Here is a 19,608-nt window from a genome sequence, read left to right as displayed (position 1 = left end):
TCCCCGGCAGACACCCCATAGGAGGCCAGCAAGTCCCTCCACCTCAGGTCTGGAGAGAGGACGCCCAACCCTGACCAGAGCACATGGGAGGAGTTATGCAAATCACTTCAGCCTATTTTACAGAATCTGAAAAGGCTAAAAGTGACAGAAAAGCCAAAGAAGACTAAGCTATTTTATTGCATTTTCATTTAATTTTACATACAAGACAGTGGCTTTTAGTTTCCTAAAACCTCTGTTTATCGGTCAGAAACAAATCTGAAAGCCACACATCCTTTTATGTTGGGGACCTCCAATCAAACAATTTTGATGTTAGATAAACCCGCAAATAAAATCTGTAGCCTCCTTCCTTGAACCCGTAAAGACATCACTGCCCCAGTTCCCGACAGTGCTCTCTGTGCATGGGAGGGAGGGCAGCCAAGCAAAGGGCCTGGGGCCTCCACTGATTCATTGCATTCCTCGGTGACCCAGATTCAGGCCTCTGTTTTCATTCTGTCTAACGGGAACAGCCAGGCTGACTTATAAAGGTCCTACAGAAATGAGAAAGGACAAGGTCATGATAATGTGACAACAGCCCCACTGCTTTCCTAGCCGTCACCTCAGCAGCCACTAAGATGGCTGGGGAGAGAAACGTAACAACACAACAGCAGGAGCCGCCGCCTCCGAAACAGTAATGAGCCTTTGGATTGAGGATTTCTCTGCCTAGGGGGGCGGAGCGGGGGGCCAGGTAGGGGTTCCGAGTGAGCAGACGGAGTGAGGGTCTGAATCCCCTCTCCAGACTCTGACCGAGCGGGCCTGCAGTTCTTAACACCCCTGGGGCCGTTGCTGCCCAGGAGGCCACACGTGAGCAGGAAAGACCAGGGGCTGCGCTAACCTGTGGCTCATCCTCCCTTCACCCCCAGAATCTCAGGTGGTTGGTATGATGAGCAGGGAGACAGACAACGGGGAGGGTGAAGTCCTTACAACTCCAGGCAGAAGGAGGCTGAGGGGGGAAGTGCAGAGGCCTGGCCGCACCCCAGTCCTAGTGGCTCCTGCCAAGGGCTGAGGGCGAGCCCTGCTCTCTCTGCCGCCGGCCCTCCCCTGGTCCTGGGTGGCTGCACCTCCCCCTCGATGGCCTCGCTCACCATCTTAACACTTCCCCTCTATTTCACTCCTTACCTTCTGCTCAGACCGCCCCCTCCTTCACATCTTCATCCTTTCTTTGTTCCCTTTTCTCTTTGTTCACGCATCCAACTCCTCGCTCTACTCCCCAAACAGAAGGAGTTGTGCAAAGTAAAACGGAACGCGTCTCGCAGACATCAACCTTGTCTGACATGGAATCCTCTGTAGATCCTAAGGCCTCGCCCGGCCATCATGAAGAACTCGCTGGGTGCTGAGTGTACTTGACAGAGGAACGCGGCACTGGCTAATTCACCTTGTCCTGGGGGCGGGTAATTCTGAGTTAGCTTTCAACTGAGGTTGATCGTCTGCAGCTTTAAGTATTTTAAAATTTGAGACCTGGTTGATGAAATTCTGGCTCAAATGCATCTTCTAATAAAATCGCCGTGGTCCAGCCCTGCCTCTGATGCCTTTGTGGTCACCACCGCAGACGTGAGCTTTTCTCCTCTACAGGAAAGCACCAAATTCCAAGCAGAAGTCGCTCAAATACTGAGGGCTATTTGCTTGTGCGTTACATGGCCCCAGACTGAAATATATCGAGTCGTCCTCTCTGTATATTGGGGTGTTCCCATCCCACCCTGTCCTCTTTCCTGCCGCGTTCCTCCCGGCGCCTGACTCCAGGAGTGACCTTCCCGCTTGAAACTTTTTGCTTCTATAAGCTCTGGGCTGGGAAACCAAACAGCCCTACTTATCAGAACCTCACCTAAAATAAGAGTCGGTACATCTGAACGTGCACCTGAGGGTCTCCCCTGGGAGAGGGGATGGGCTCTGTGGTATCTATTTTGGCTGCAAGAGTCTCTTCTTGTGTTCATTTCCTCTTTCTCAAGTTGTCTCAGAGGCTTGATGTTATTAGATAAGAGACCTCCAGGTAGGCGAGGGCTCAGAAGGATTAGGATGTCTAGTAAGAGAAGACATACTGCAAGACTAGAGCAAACGCCTCCAGTATTGGCATATTAATGGAATAACAGTATTTTTTAAATGGCATCAATACATGAACCCACAACACAGTGAAACTCATTGCCACCCATTTGTCACTTTCACTTGAAAGATGATTTTATCATGAGAACTTCTTCCCATGAATGCAGCCTCATCCGTTCTCCTGAACCAGACCCGTGAGTAGGTCCACATGTGGATGTATGTCCACACGCGGATCTGTACCTTCTGCTGAGCTGGCTCCAGGCTGCCCCAGCCCTTCCTCCCATCCCATCCCCCGTTTGTCAGCGCCCTGGGGCTCTCTTCTTCGTGATGTGGGACTCGCTCCTGACCTAGAGCACCGCCCTGCTCTCCAGGTCCATTCCTATCCCCCTTCACACAGTCGCTCACCTCCCCCCACCCCCCACCCCGCCCCGCCATGCTTCATCCACATTTAGATCCACCAGCACCCCTCATTCTGTCCACGGGGGCACAGGGGTGCAGCCCAGCATGTTCACAAATGGTAAGTTAAGGAGACTGTGTCTGGTTTTGGTCTGTAGAGCGTGCGTTTCTTCTTCACAGTCATGGCTCACGTAAGTGATGGCACTTTCAGTGGTGGCTGTGGTTTATCAGGTTCCTCGCCACTGTTCCTGCAGTCCTTTCACAAGTGCTAGTCACCATCAGCAGGGCAGAGGCGACCTGAAGGGACTCGATTCCCCCCACATTACCCACGGATGGTGTAACTTCATCTCCCTAACCCTTTAACCACACCTGCTCTCAGGACTGCAGTTGGAATTACGTAACATAACATAACATAAGATTACTTAGAATAACACAGGTGATGTCTCTAGAACAGTGGCCAGCACATCACGGACTCAGCAAAAGTTAGTGTCTCCCCTTCTCTCCCCACGGTGCGGCTAAGTGGTCTAAGTGACAATCAATGCCTGGCTTGATACCATGAATGTTGGCAATTTTCTTTTATCTTCAAAGCATTAAACAGTTAAGACAACAGGGATACAATGTTTCCTAAATCCCAGGATGAAATAAAAACTTACCAGTAAAGAAGTAGCTTCTTGTTCCGCAAATGAACAGCCACAGGAGTTTCCTTTCTTGAATGTCAGGTTTCTTTAATCTTTAGACTTCTCTCCGCCAGCGCAAGGCCACTGGCCTTCATACGGATTAAAGCGGCTTGGATGCTGAGGGCTCAGCGCCTGGGCCTCACGTGTGCCTGCGCTCGTGCTCTTACTTTGCCCACACTGGGTGGTGTGGTGAACGTCTCACCGCAAGCTTCATTCTTCCAGCTACACCTCAGATCGTAGGAAGGTAAAAAATAAGATGGAGGAAGGAAGGCAAGCTGATGCAACTAGGTCACTTAATAATTTCAATTTTAGAGACAAGTTTTTTTCTCGTTTCAGAATTATTAGTCTGTGAAATACTTTTTAGTCTTCCTGGAAATTACAAATTAATCAGAATGATTATAAAGTTCTCTGAAAAGCTCCACATAATACCTAATGAACTTTATAGTCATCTATCCACATTCTGGCTTAAAAGCCTAAAAAAACCACATGACTTATCCTTTAAAAGTAAAGATGTGATAAATTGAGAATCTGCACGTCACAAATAATGTAGGTCAACGATCAGCGAAGGCATAACCCAGTTGTAAAGGAGAAATATTGCCCTCAAAAGATTCACATTGCCTTCTCCACCACTTTCTACAATGTGTGGCCATTATGTTATAACTTGACCTTGCAGGGATAGCAGAAACCTGAGTGTCTATATCCCCAGAGCAACTATTCAGTTTGGGAATAGTCCTGTAATTTGAGGGGGAATCTGGGTTACGTTCTCTGAAATCTAAAATAGAATTAGTCAAGCCACAAATCCCCCTATGGAAAGTTCTAAATTGGCCCTTGGTAGAAAACACCGGTGACCCTGCTGGGCAAGAAGTGAGAATGTTCATCCCTGGTTTGTCTAACTGTCTCCTTCCTTTTTTATATGATTATAAATAGTATTGTTAATGTTAACACATCTAATAAAATTAGAAAGAACTTTCATATTTATCATTTCGCTTAATCCTGACAAACTATTTTGGGAAAACACTTTACAGATGGAAAGTTACTAGCACATAAAGATGTTAAGTAATTTTCTCAAGAGTCTATAAACCAGGAGTAGTGGATTCAAAAAAATAAGGCCTGGGTCTTCCAAGTCCTCTTTACACCAAGCCACGATTCATTCATTTTTTCAGCAAATGCTTATTGAGCTTCTACTACGTGACGGGAACTTTTCTAGGCCAAAGTGTTGCAGCGGTGAGTGAAACAGACAAATTCCTTGACTTCATGGGATTTACATTCCAGTCATGGGAGCTGGGCCATAAACAAAATAAAGAAAAAGATCTACAATATGGTAGAAAGTAATAAGTGCCATGGAGAAAAATCAAGCAGGGAGGACAGATAGGGATTACTGAGGCAATTTTAAGTCGAGTGGACAGGGAAGGTGTCACTGAGAGGTGACACTTAAATGGAGCCCTGAGACAGGTGTGGGAGTGTGTCATGTGTTTATATGGGGGAGGGGCATTTCAGGACAAAGGAACAGCAAGGCACTGTCCCTGATGCAGACATCTGCCTGACATGTTCAGGGGAAACCAAGGAGGTTTAGACTAGACTAGAGTGAGCCCAGGAAGCGTGGGGAGAGTTGAGGTCAAAGAGGTGAGAGGGGGGCTTCCCTGGTGGCGCAGTGGTTGAGAGTCCGCCTGCCGATGCAGGGGACACAGGTTCGTGCCCCGGTCCGGGAAGATCCCACATGCCGCAGAGCGGCTGGGCCCGTGAACCGTGGCCGCTGAGCCTGCGCGTCCGGAGCCTGTGCTCCGCAACGGGAGGGGCCGCAACAGTGAGAGGCCCGCGTACCGCAAAAATAAATAAATAAAAGAGGTAAGAGGGGCCAGGTAGGGGGTCTTCCAATCCATTGTAATGACTTTACCTTCTCCTTAGGGTGAGATGGGAAGCTATTGGAAGGTTTTGTGTGACATTACATTTTAAGGACTGTCTGACTTACATTTTAAGAAGATTACTCTGGTGGCAATGTGAAACGTAGATTACAGAGAACCCAGATGGAATTAGGAAGAACATCCCAGTAAGATATGATGGGTCTGTTTTGGAGATAAAGTCAACAAGATTTGCCAACAGACTGGATATTGGATTTGAGAGAAAGAGAAGCACAAAACATGACTCTAAGGTGTTTGACCTGAACATTAGCAGGATAAGTTGATTAAATAAAATGGGAATATTGCAGAAGCAGTAGGTTGAGGATGGAAGAGGATATCAGGAATTTAGCTAGGAACTTGAGAAGTTAGAGATACCTATTAGAATATCCCAGTGGAGATACCAATACAAGAAATAATTGCTTATCTGAATGTGAAGCTCAGAGGACAGCGCTGGGCTGGAGATGTAAATTTAAGGGTCATGAGCTTATGGGTAGATGAGATCACCAAGGGAGTGGGCACAGATGGATAAGAGAAGAGGTTCAGTGCCTGAGATCTGGAGGCCAAGCACAAAAGTATTTCAAGAAGGGGAGAATAATCAAGTATGTCGATGCTGCTGGCAGACCAAGCAACACAAAACTGAAAAAAAAAAAAATGACCATTAGAGTTAGCAGCATGCAATCATTGCAACCTTGACAGCCTTTGCTGAGTGGCATGGGGAAACCTAGCTGGAAGGGGGCTGGAAATAGGAGAGGATACAAACACTTATTTCAGAGAGTTTACACAAGAGGAAAGAGAGAAATGGTCAGGAGCTAGAGATGACGCTGGGGTCCAAAAATCTGTCGTTAAGATGGTAGAAATAAGAGATGTTTACACACTGGTGTGAATGACCCAGTAAGGAGGAAAATGTTGACTATGCAAGAAAGCAAAGGGAGAAGCACTCGGTCCCATCCCCAAGTGGACCGAAGAGGCTGGGAGACTGTGCACCAGCAAGAGACTTCCTCAGTTGTAGGCAAGGCGGCAGCGTCCACAGGTACAGTACACAGGTGGATGTGGTGGTGAGTGTTTATGCAGGTTCTTTTCTGATTGTTCCTTTGTTCACAGTGAAAAAGGAAACCAGGTCATTGGCTGAGAGTGAAGATGGAAAAAGAGGCATCAGAGCTTTGACAAGAGAGGAAAAGAAATGCAACAGCCATCTAGGGGAGAGGGAGAATGAAAGGGGTACAGAATTACATAACTTCCAGGCAACATCAGTGAGCAACCATGAATTTAAAGCAAGACCAGTCACAACGATTGTTTGTTATCCTTTTCTAGACACATTCATTATGTAGACCCAAGAGCCAGGGAGTAGGAGAGCTGAACCCAACAAGAGCTGTGGTTTAGCCAGCTGAGTAAGACAGACAGAGGGCCAGTGGGTTGTGCAATAAAAGTATAACATGGCCTTCTAACCATCCAAGGATCACTCCACCCCACGATAGTCTAGTAATGGCCCACAGACAGATTCATCGAAAAGAAGCATAATGATCACCATCTAGATTCAGAAACGGGGTCTGTCCAGCTCACGGTTGACATGGGTCTCTGCATTGACAATGTCTCTGACATTGGTACCGAGGAATACATTCTGATGGGATATAATTGCCCTCTTTGATGTCAAGTACAAATGTAACAATAGTGTTAGTAATGTTAGTAATCTTGGTATTATCTGTCCTTATTGATTAGGAAAATTTGCTAATGGTGCTTTGGACAAACAAATGTAGGTCCAGACACCAGTCTGGGCTAGGGTTTGGGAGACATTACTCATGCATAATAAAATAACATGAGCAGAAATTTCTAATATTTGATTTTAGGTTTTCCTGGTCTTTTCCGTGATGTAACCAGCACTCCAATACCCCCAAATGTTAAGTAAAATTCTGTTGCATACACTAGACATATGCTAGAGGTGCTTTCCAAGAATGAAGAAAAGAGATGGTCTTCAGAATCAGGCACCCACAGTGGAAAGAGAAGCGTGCCTAGGGGTGGAGAGGGGGTGTTAGCAGAGAAAGTGGCTGCCCAGGTCGTCGGAAATCCCCGAGCATCCCCGAGAGAGGCCTTGCCGTGGTCCACATGACCCTACAAGCTTTCAACACACTACAGATAAGCGTGAAATTGGAAAGTGATCCTGGGTTCCTCTCCATCGGGCTGCTCACTTGACTCTTACCTTCTGGACTAATTTAGTCATCTGAGCACATGGCATATCACCCCAGACAGCACACTGCTTCACTACGTTGGTGCCATCATGGCCGAGAAGACCCAGAAGCAGAAAGTCGTATTGCTTTGAAAAGGCGCACGTGGGTCATAGGGTGGCAGATAAGTCTTCGGACGTCGAAAGAGCCTGTGTTCTCGAGGATACTCCTGGGGACCGAGGCATCTGGGTTGAAACTCGTTACCACAAGGAAGGCCCCAATCTATCTGCCCTCTTTGGGGTTTGACGTGACATATGAGACTATCTTACCCTAAACCATTTACTGGATGATCTGAAAAGATGCCAGCTCTCAATGGGCTCAAGAACAAGAGAGGATTTCCCAGGGTGGTCCAGGCTGGAGTGTTTGCTGCCACTCCCATGCTGGCCTCGAGACAGGGCTTTTGCTCCCCCTGCTTTATTACCCTCAGGCATGGACTGAGCCCTGATCTGTACTCCCACGGCATGCTAAAGACTAGTTCTTAAACAAGATCTTACTGAAGCTTGAGGATTAATAAAAGGAAGCTCCAATCCATGTGGGAACCTAGGTTGCTATTAGAAGTGACTTCATATTTCCAGAGCCGTCCTCAGGGGACCCTCAGACGCCCTCTTTGCTTGGCTCCTGGGTGGTCACCTCACTGCCGTTGCACTGGGCAAGGCACTAGCCGCTCCCACTGGAAAGGCAGTCAGTCAGCCTCAGAGCCCAAGCCCCAGCAGCAGAGGCGCTGGGCAGGGAGACGTCCCTCTGTGCTCCCATGGCTCTGGCCCCTCATTCCAAGATCTCTTTCTCAGGATGATTAACGGTGGGAATTTCTACTGCCTTCAGGAACCATGGGCATCACCGTCCCATCCAGGTCACCCCCGGGAACCTGCCCCACCCCTTCCCAACAGAGCTGCCACCTCATAGCATTAGGTCCAGCTCACCAGAGTTACACATCGCTCTCAAACATTACACCCCCTGGAAGACCTCCCCCATCCAGCCCAGGCGGCTGCCCCAGGCCCCACCCAGTGTCCGGCACAAACTCCTCCAGCTCCAGGTGACGGTCACACCTGTATGGCTGTCTTTCAGCCAGATCTCCTGAAAACTCTCCTCAAAGAATCGATAAACCACCCCCAAGAAAGCAAGCAAGGTGTCTTACCGGGATCGACTGCAAGCTCACGTGTTCCTCCAAGGAAGCAACCAGTTCTGCAGAGGCACTGTTGTGACACACACCTCATCTACATAACTCCGGAGACTCACGGCGTTCAGAAGTTCCTGCATTCACACATCCTCATTTCCTTCCAAAGGTAATGACCTTGGTTCACTGATAAGCCTACGGACCGGGAGACTGTCTGTTTCAATGGGTGTTCAAGTCTTCATCACTTTGAAACCAAAATTCACTCAAATTTTGAAATTTTTCATCAGGGTAAATAATGCACGTTAAAACTGGGACAGGGGCTTCCCTGGTGGTGCAGTGGTTGAGAATCTGCCTGCCAATGCAGGGGACACGGGTTCGAGCCCTGGTCTTGGAGCATCCCACGTGCCGCGGAGCAACTAGGCCCGTGAGCCACAACTACTGAGCCTGTGCGTCTGGAGCCTGTGCTCCGCGACAAGAGAGGCCGCGATAGTGAGAGGCCCGCACACCGCGATGAAGAGTGGCCCCTGCTCGCTGCAACCAGAGAAAGCCCTCGCACAGAAACAAAGACGCAACACAGCAAAAATTAATTAATTAATTAATAAAATCCCACCCCCAACATCTAAAAAAATAAATAAATAATTAATTAATTAAATAGTTGGGTGGGAAGATATCACTCTTCATTTAAAAAAAAAACTGGGACAGCCTGCTAAGGTGGCAACCTGGTCATCAATGGAGCACTTGCTGTATGCACACATTTTATACTTTGTCTCTAGTGCTCACTAGAGCCTGTGAGGTCCTCAGCATTGTGCTCACTTACCGATGAGGACACAGTAGCTCAGAAAATAATAGACACTTTGTCCTGATTCCCACTCCCCCCCAAGGGGATTGAGAACTGTGCAGAGCATGAATATTCCTTCCAAGAAGTCATCTTTCATTATCATAAACATGTAAGTTAGCTCTTGACAATATTTGCCATTGCTGAAAAAAAATTAGTGAGAGCCAAAGAAGACATTCAGCTTGAAAGAAAGAAGCAAACACTGGTAAGTTTAAGAATTACATTTTCATCACCAATAAGACATTCATTCGACCAGAGTAGGCTGTAGCGACACGATGTTTTCCACATTCATTTATCCAGACGTTTTAGTTAACGCTTACTGTTTCTACATAAAGTGATTTTCAAGCAGATATCGTGCATGCTCTTCATGTGCCCTCAGGCCTCGACCTTCTAATCCAGCGGCCAGGCTTCCAGCCTCAGGTATCCTCCCTCTGTGCCCGGAATCTCTGTGAAACGAGAGCCTGCTGACCCAAGCATGGCAGACAGGAAGCGCTGCAGAACCAGCACCCACAGGAGTGGCCCCACTCCGTGTCTGGTGAGCCAGAGTTTCCCAGGGGAATCAAGCCAGTTACTCACAATGGGTCCTTGCTGCAAGGGGCCTCGCAGGACGGCACGGCTCTCATTGGCTGCCCCTCTCCCGCTGCCCTCGGTCGCTCTCCAGGGTCCTGGACTACCCACCAGGTTGTAAAATACTTCCATTAGAATCCAGCTTCTGCTTCTAGCAAACCCCAAACTATGCAGAACTTATGAAACATGTAAACACTGTCGGAGTTTCATCCTGGGATAAATGTGTCCTTCCGCTTTAATACATACTTTTTTTCAATACGTACAAAACATATTTTACAATTGAGTGTTTTGGCTTTGTTTATTGAAATACCTAATTACAAGGATGCCAATGGGACCCTAGCAGAGTAAACAAAATTGCCATTTGGAAGTAAAATTTTTCACGTTTGCTGAAGAAATCAGTGCTAATCACAAAACTCATTAATTCTGAAAGAATAAAATAGGTCCACATTCTGCCTCCTATAGAGCAAAAAGAACAATGTTGTAGATGATTTTTAAATAAGAACCATCAACTACTAAAAAACAAACTGAATTGTGAAGATCTGAGAAAGCGCTACCACATGCAAGGAATTTGGAGATTCTGTGTGAATATAATTAATGAAGATTTATTCATTCTAATCCTCAATGTAATTCCTTTAATATACATATTAAGATGTAATTGTTTAGAAATATTGCCCGCTGGCATCTAATAGTATGTATTGGATTGCCATAATTATTAATGAAAAGCAAAGTTTCTATGACTAGAACAAAAAGGCTCAATTTTCCTCTGCTTGCTTTCCCTCCCGCCCCTCCTAAGAAAAGGTGCCAGTGTGAAGTCTTAAACTCTGAATAAGCTGAACATTGTCATTACCATTCCCAAGCATAAGCTTATTGTTTCCTAGAATTAAATTTCTAAGCAGCTGTCACATTAGGGCATCCAGATAGGAGCTGCCAAGGGCAAGGTTTTCATTGGTTTTGCCTGTTTCCATATGTTAGTGCTTCAGAACCAACATATGGTCAAATTTTAAAATTTTTAATAAATAAAAATAAAAAGTTAATCAAAGCACCAAATGTCTGATGTCAAAAGGACAGTGATGATACAAATAAAATATTGATTCCACTGGCTGAACCATTCGACCGATGAACGTATTTCTCTCATTTCTTACTCTCCACTAAATAATTTCTTCCAAATCCTCTTTTATGTTTCTCTCCTTTACTGACACCGTATTTTTCTATTTTCCTTACCATCATCATGCCTTACATCTCTAAGTGGGCAGAAAATGTAAAAGAAACTTCGGACCGGGGCACGAACCCGTGTCCCCTGCATCGGCAAGCGGACTCTCAACCAGTGCGCCACCAGGGAAGCCCTCTCATAACTTTTTTGACTCATGGATTATTTAGAAGCACATTGTTGAACTTTCAAATTATTAGGGCTTTTGTAAACATCATTATTTATTTCTAAAATTCGATTTTATTTTGATCAGAGAAGATATTCTGTAATATATTAGTCTTTGAAACTGCGCCACCAGGGAAGCCCCTAAAAGAAACTTTTTGTGGCCACTTTGTATTTTGCACTCTTAGGAAGTAGAGCTGAGGATGTGTTGAGATGCCGAGGCAGGAAGAATTAGCTCCTGTGCACTTCGCACAGATCCACACCCCCCATCTAGTCCTTGGAGACCCTTCAAGTTTTACCACTTGTCCCATTAAAGTCATTCAGGGCAAAAGGATCCGACCTAGAATCTCACATTGTGCCTAGTTCTCAAAGTCTCCTTCACAATCTGTTTCTCAGTCTTTCCCTGGCCTCCCAACCTTGACACCTCAGACAACTGTAGAATAGTCCTCGGTTTGGGTTTGTCTCGCGTATCCTTACGTCTAGATACAGGATACACAGTTCTGGCAGAAATGTCACAGAGCTGGTGCTGTGCTCTTCCCAGTGGGCCCTACCAGGTGCCTTGTCCCTCGGCTTGTACTACCTGTGATCACGTGACGAATGTGGTATCTGCCAGACTTCCCCACTGTGAAGTCATCCTTTTCCCTTTGTAATGAGTAAGTATTGTATGAGGGGAAGTTTTGAGACTGCAAATAAGCCCTACCCTCCTCAGACCTTCACTGCGGCTCTAGCATACCTGGATATTTCTTGGATTGCTTATTGTTACGAGTGGACCCACTGGTGATGCTGCCATCCACCCATCCTTCCACGCTGAAAGGCTGGCATTCTGCTACCAAAAGCTTTCTCCTCTCCCGATTTATTTATGTCAGAACAGGATCACGGATTCCTATTTTGCTCAGTAGGTTACTGAATAACCCATTATTACTTTCATTAATAATAACATCATTATTTATTTTGATGTAAAAGTCTCTCCAGGGCTTCCCTGGTGGCGCAGTGGTTGAGGGTCCGCCTGCCGATGCAGGGGTCACGGGTTCGTGCCCCGGTCCGGGAAGATCCCACATGCCGCGGAGCGGCTGGGCCCGTGAGCCATGGTCGCTGAGCCTGCGCGTCCGGAGCCTGTGCTCCGCAACGGGAGAGGCCACAACAGTGAGACGCCCACGTTCCGCCAAAAAAAAAAAAAAAGTCTCTCCAGGTTTGACCAAAATATCCTTTTGACATCCTATCACTGTTTGAGCATTTCCTTACTTCCTGTTTTCAGCCCATCTTGCAATTTCCCAGTCCCACCGAGCCCTGGGATCTGCCATTTCTCCAAGTCTGGGCTTTTTTTCTGTGGAGAATGGAACATAGAATCTAATAGCTGGGTCTAGCATGTTCATTGCTACACGGGTGTCTGCTCCCAGCCGATTTTGGTGGAAAAATCTAAAGAGTGTATTTATGTTTACACACACACACACACACACACACACACATGCAGTAGTGCAAACACATACACACACAGGTATGACACATCTCTATTTACATCTACGTCTATGTACGTCTGTTGAAACCCCGACTCTCACCAAAATCTCCACTTTGAAATCAGCACTGTAGGGTTCACTCTGCTCTTTCCACATTTATAATTTCCTTCTTTGACCATGAGAAACATGGCTTCCATTAATCCTCAGAATATTTACCAATTTGATCAATCCTCCCTCCTCGTAACAACTCTCCCATCACCACCGCTGCCCTCCTGAGCAGCTACCCTCTGACTTTGCTTCGGTTCTGATCTCCAGTCTGGGTTGCCATCCACACCCCACAGGGACACCTTCCTTAACCCACCTGGGCTCTGTATCCACATCACAGCTCTCCAGGGCTCTTGAACGTTAATTTAAACATAAGTGACCCTGAGAAGGACTGCTGTTCAGAGTTACACAGGGTGTGCCCCACACAACTCCAGCGAGCACAGTCTGTGTTTTTCAACCTGCCACCTTGGACCATAGTTTCCTTTCCAGCCTCCTTGACGTTCTTCAGATGTTTACTAACATAACAGCACTTATGAAAAGATATCTAAAATAGTGAACTCATGAGCTGTGTTTCTTTCCAACCATCTGATAAAACTTGTAAATAATAAAATTGTCCTCAAATATTTTTCTTTCACTTACTTGGCCAATACTTACCAAGTGTCTGCTTTGTGCTAAAATCTGAAACTTTTCATTAAGATTTATTAGGATTTTTCCAAGTCCAGACTTCCATTCTTCATTCATTCCCTGGAATCAGAATGTCTTCCAGGTCACGACCTTTGGTTTCTGGGACATTTCCTGGGACGAACAAGAGTGAGAGAAATGACATGTCCATGACTAGTCGTTCTAGTTGATACCAGTAAAAGTCGTTAGTTACATACTTTCTCTAAGCAGCCTGTAAACAAAGCCTGTTTTTCTTGTCCACAAAAGTTTTTGTCTCTTATTTTGCTCCCCATGTCACCCCATTCACTTCCTGGGGGGTCGTGGTTTTAACCAAGCAAACCCCGGGCGTGCTAATTACCATCATTGACAGGAGGGCCCTGCACCACAGGCAGCTTCTGTGTCACCCCCTCCTGGGGCTGGCTTCCTCTTCCCCCACCGCTCTTGGTGGCGGGCACTGAGCCCTGTCCCAGCTCCTTGGGTCTCAGTAGTGGCTGCCCCATTTGTAGGACAAATCTAGGATGATAACAGCTTTTCCTCCCTGTGTCATGAGATTCCAACCATTCACATGTTCATTTCCTGATTTTGAACTGGCTGAACCTGCATCTTTTGTAGGAAGAATGGAAACAACATGCTTACACTGTGCTCAGGGAAGATGGTGCCGTCACAGCATCACATCTGAACCAGCAAAAGCCCGTGGAACAGGCACCCGAAACGTCCTGATTGTTTTGCCTTCAGGCCCATGGGTGATCCTGTATAAAGGATCCTGTGTCAAGTATAAAGGACATCTTTGCTCCTTTAAGACATGAATATGTGAAGACTGTAAAGGTGGGTGCTGTCGTAGAGACTAATTTCCCCCAATTTCGGTTCTCTCCTTCTTGCACAGTAATAGAATTTTTGCCTGGACACAGAGGCACCTTGAAAAAAGGCCCCAAGTCTGCACACGAGCCTCCCTGGTATCTTGGAGCGGCCATGTGGTGAAGTGCTGGCTGTGAGATGTGGGTGCCCTTTGCCCCTCTTCTTTGTCTGTCCGTCCATGCTCCTGGCTGGAACAAGGATGCCACCTCCTTTGAGAGTTTGGGGCCACCCCCTAGCGACTGGGGACGGCTGAGCAGGAATTGCTGGGTTGCCTGAGGGCTGGTGGAGCAGAGCTGGCCCCGCTGACCTGGACAGAAGACTCCAATGCCTGCCTGCTGAAGGCTCAACGGCCTTCAGTTTTCTGTTCTGTGTAGGACCACTTAGTGCCACCTGACACACAAAAGATACAAGATAGCATAAACCAACCACCAGGGGGTTTCCTGGGGGTGTGAAACAGTACAGATACCCGGGCTAGAGTTGGGAGGAGTCCTGAAGCCAGGTGTGCAAGGAGACGGTGTCAGCAACAGGACCCCTGGGCAGGAAAGGGGATCCCTGGGCAGCAACCGGACCCCTGAGCAGGCCGTCCCTGAGAATGAATGGTGGGAGCCAATGGACAGAGGGAGGTCCCTCTGGGCCGCTTGGGGACAGTGCGGAGACTGGCTGGTCCTGGAAAGGAGACAGGATAAGGAGGTTTGACGTGGGCTTTTCGAGCAGTGTTTGATGCGGGGGGACCATTGTGTTCGTCCATATTAGGAAACTCACTTCGAGGGATTCAAACAATAAACGGCCGACGTCTTACCTGCCCCTGAACCTCCTGCCCAGAGCAGCGTCGAGGAGATCTGGGGTTCAGGGACACGGGAAGAGGATGAAGGAGAGGGAGAGAATTCTGTCCTGTATGCTACTGGGCGATTGTTAAAGGGTGGAAACTCAATCGGTGGGGTTTTGTGCCATGTCAGAATATCTTGGGTTGTATTGGTCCCATGAGAATAACTTCCCAGAGCATCTTTAAACACCCCACCTCTGTCGATGGACACAGGTTGTTTCCATGTCTTGGCTATTGTGAATAGTGCTGCAATGAACATCGGGGTGCATGTATCCTTTTGAACCATGGTTTTCTCTGGATATATGCCCAGGAGTGGGATTGCTGGATCATACAGTAGCTCTATTTTTAGTTTTTTAAGGATTGACGTATACACACTGCTCTATTTAAAACAATTAACCAACAAGGACCTACTGTATAGCACAGGCAGCTCTACTCAATTTTCTGTAATAACCTAAATGGGAAAAGAACTTGAAAAAGAATAGATACGTGTATATGTATAACTGGATCACTTTGCTGTATACCTGAAACTAACACAAACTTGTTAATCAAATACATTCCAGTATAAAATAAAAATTTGTTTAAAAACAGATTAAAAAAACCTAGTGAAACAATAAATGTTTTATACCCCCCAAAAAACCCCAAAAAACCATACATAACAACACACAGCCAGTCGTGCTGAATAGCCAGCCAACACGCCGCAGAGGTGGGGAGAGGAGGAAGTCCTGGTCGGCCCAGGTGTGGATGAGACGGCCTGCGTCAGGAATCCAACCGCTCCCTGGAGGCCAGCAGGCTGAGCGCCGCCATGCGCCAACAGGCTTGTGTGTTGGTCTGGACTTGTGGGCGAGGGGTGTGGGACATGCCCTCCAGATGTGCCTCTTTGCTGTATGGATTATTTTGAGCTAAAGGCTCTTGAGTACCTGCAGACACAGGAAAAGCTCTAAAACTACGGCAGAAGTTTTCCTTTTGTAAAGGAAATTTGCATTTGTTAACAGGTCCCCCTCTGCTGTAGGGGGTATTAGCAAAGGTACTGAACTGTTATCAAACTTCCAGGTGAAACTTTTTCCACTTTTTAAGTGAAAAACTGAGCTTGCTTCCATGAACATAACTTCTAAACATTTTTTTCTTGTTTTTCTTCTTTTTTTAAAATTGAAGTACAGTTGATTTACAACACTTCAGGTGTACAGCAAAGTGATTCAGTTATATGTATGTGTGTATATATATATATGTTTTTTTTTTCAGATTATTTTCCATGATAGGTTATTACAAGGTATTGAGTAGAGTTCTCTGTGCTAGACAGTAGATCCTTGTTGGTTATCTATTTTATATATAGTAGTGTGTAATCTCAAATTCCCAATTTATCCCACCCCGCCTTTCCCCTTTGGTAACCATAAGTCTGTTTTCTAGGTCTGTGAGTCTCTTTCTGTTTTGTAAATAGGTTCATTTGTACCATTTTTTAGATTCCACATATGTGATATCACGTGATGTTTGTCTTTCTCTGTCTGACTTACTTCATTTAGTGTGATCATCTCTGGGCCCATCCATGTTGCTGCAAATGGCATGATTTCATTCTTTTTTATGGCTGAGTAATATTCCATTGTGTATATATGCAAAATCTTTTTTATCCATTAATCTGTTGATGGACATTTAGTTTGCTTCTATGACTTAGTTATTGTAAATAGTGCTGTGATGAACATTGGGGTGCATCTATCTTTCAAATTAGAGTTTTCATCTTTTCCAGATATACTCCCAGGAGTGGGATTGCTGGGTCATATGGTAGCTCTATTTTTAGTTTTTAAGGAACCTCCATACTGTTCTCCGTAGTGGCTGCACCAGTTTACATTCCCAACAACAGTGTAGGAGGGTTCCCTTTTCCCCACACCCTCTCCAGCATTTATTGTTTGTAGACTTTTTGTTGAGGGCCATTCTGACTGGTGTGAGGTCGTACCTCATTGTAGTTTTGATTTTGAACATAACTTTTAATTTTAGGCTAGAAATGGATACACAGAATTCCCTTGATTAAGACAGTTCAGTGATGATTCTTCAGATTCTGCATGGTCCGAGCGAGTTTCGTGAAGAGGCTAATGGCCTCTAACACCTGAGAAGGATGGAGAGGGGGAAGGATACCCATGGAACTGCAGATGACCAGTGTCCTGATGCCCAAAAAGGAAGGGGTGGGGAAGCGGGGGAAAAAAAATCACTAAAGACGAGACTTGGCACCCCAGAAATATTTTAGAACATATTGCTTCATAAGTACTTTTGTGAGCATTTAGAAGACTGTGGTAAACATTATGAGCACATCATCACAAAGCAACTTCATTTCTTTTATTTGTTCCAGCTTTACTGAGGTGTGATAGACAAATGAAACTGTAAGATATTTAAAGTGTGCAATGCGATGATCCGGCACATGTATACATGTGAAAGGATCTCCCCCTCATTGAGTTAATGAACGCCTCCGTCATCTCACATAATTAACTCGTGTGTGTGTGAGAGAACATTTAAGTTCTACCCTCTTAGCAAATTTCAATTATGCATACAGTGGCATCAACTGTAATCGCCATGTTCTACATTAGATCCTCAGACATTAACCATCTGAAGACTGAAAGTTTGCAACCTTTACCAGACTCTCCCCATTTTCCCCACCCTCAGCCCTGGCAGCCACTTTCCTACTCTCTGTTTCTAGGAGTTTGACTTCTCTTTTTCTTTTAGATTCCACGTATAAGTGATGCCATGTGGCACTTGTCTTTTTCTGTGCAGATCATGTCACTTAGCGTAATGCCTTCCAGGTTCATCCACGTTGCTGCAAATGGTAAGATTTCCTTTTTATGGCTGAATAAGATTCTATTGTATGTAAGGTGCCACATCTTTATCCATCCATCCGTCGATAGACCCTCAAGTTGTTTCCGTATCTTGACTATTGTCAATAATGCCGCTATGAACATGGGAGGAGAGATATGTCTTCGAGAGAGTGACTTAGTTTCCTTTAGATATATACCCGAAAGTAGGATTCTTAAGCATATGGTAGTTCTATTTTTAATTACTTGAGGAACCTCCACACTGATTTCCATAGTGGCTGTACCAGTTGACATTCCAACAGTGGGCAAGTGTCCTTTATCCCCACATCCTCACCGGCATTTATCTCGTCTTTTTGCTAGTAGGCATTCTAACAAGCGCGAGGTGATGGCTCATTGAGGATGTGACTTGCATTTTCCTCATGATTAGTAACGTTGCGCACATCTTTATGTACCCGTTGGCCATTTATATGTCTTCTTTGGAAAAACATCTATTTATGTCCTCTGCCCATTTTTAATTGGGTTTGTTTGTTTGTTTACTGCTATTGAGTTGTACGAGCTCCTTGTATATTTTGGCTACTAGCCCCTTATCAGATATATGGTTTGCCAATATATTGTCCCACTCAGTAGATTGCCTTTTCATTTTGTTAATGGTTTCCTTTGCTGTGCAGAAGCTTGTTAGTTTAATGTAGTCCCCTTGCTTATTTTTGTTTTTGTTGTCTTTGTGTTTGACGTCAAATGCAAAAACTCATCACCGGGCTTCCCTGGTGGCGCAGTGGTTGAGAGTCCGCCTGCCGATGCAGGGGATGCGGGTTCGTGCCCCGGTCCGGGAAGATCCCACATGCCTCGGAGCGGCTGGGCCCGTGAGCCATGGCCACTGAGCCTGCGCGTCCAGAGGCTGTGCTCTGCAACGGGAGAGGCCACAACAGTGAGAGGCCCACGTACCGCCAAAAAAAAAAAAAAAAAAAAAATCATCACCAAGACCAATGTCAAGGGGTCTACTGCCTATATTTTCTTCTAGGAATTTTACAACTTCAGGTCTTATGTTCAAGTCTTTAATCAATTTTGAGTTGATTTTTGCGTAAGGTGTAAGACAGGGGTCCAGTGTCATTCTTTTGCATGTGGCTGTCCAGTTTCTCCAACAAAATTTATTAAAGAGGCTGTCCTTTCCCCATTATATATTCTGGGCTCTTTTGTGGAAAATGAATTGACCATATATGTGTGTTTATTCTGGGTTCTCTATTCTGTTTTATTGATCTATGTGGTTGTTTTTATGCCAATACCATGCTGTTTTGATGAGCAGAGCTTTGCAATAGAGTTTGAAATCAGGGAGCATGATGCTTCTAGCTTTGCTCTTCTTTCTCAAGATTGCTTTGATTCCTTTGAGTCCCTAGTGGTTCTGTACAAATTTTAGGATTATTTTCTCTATTTCTGTGAATATTGCCACTGGAATTTTGACAGAAATTATATTGAATCTGAAGATCTCTTTGGATAAATGAACATTTTAACAATATTAATTCTTCCAATCCATTTATTTGTATCCTCTTTGATTTCCTTCATCAATGTTTTATGGTTTTCAGTGCACAGATATTTCACCTCCTTGGTTAAATTTATTCCTAAGTATTTTATTCTTTTTGATGGAATTGTTTTCCTAATTTTTTGTTCTGATCATTAACTGTGGGGTATAAAAATGCAGTTGATTTTTTTATATTGATTTTGTATCCTGCAACTGTACTGAAATCATTTTTAGTTCTAACATTTTTTTTTTTTTCTGTACAGTCTTGTAGGTTGCCTATGTATAATATCATGTCATCTGCAAATAGAAACGATTTTA

The 19,608-nt window shown here is 45.4% G+C and overlaps 1 protein-coding gene across 2 annotated transcripts in view; it reads right to left on the bottom strand.

Annotated features, from left to right (window-relative positions):
• Positions 1-19,608, bottom strand: part of CCR6 (C-C motif chemokine receptor 6) — a 79,703-nt gene that overhangs the window by 23,936 nt on the left and 36,159 nt on the right. The window contains exons 2-6 of one of the 2 annotated variants that reach the window (XM_089922250.1): positions 13,302-13,442; positions 9,789-9,882; positions 7,239-9,658; positions 3,123-3,368; positions 1,156-1,417 (exon numbers count right to left, since the gene is read on the bottom strand). The gene's annotated coding sequence lies outside the window, so the exon portion shown is untranslated. The other variant, XM_089922251.1, reaches the window with a different exon arrangement.

This window comes from Delphinapterus leucas, chromosome 12 (assembly GCF_059928025.1).
Source record: "Delphinapterus leucas isolate spDelLeu-1000000601 "Yukka" chromosome 12, BTC_Dleu_Yukka2, whole genome shotgun sequence".
Taxonomy (NCBI): domain Eukaryota; kingdom Metazoa; phylum Chordata; class Mammalia; order Artiodactyla; family Monodontidae; genus Delphinapterus; species Delphinapterus leucas.
This window is presented reverse-complemented; position numbering and strand designations above follow the sequence as displayed.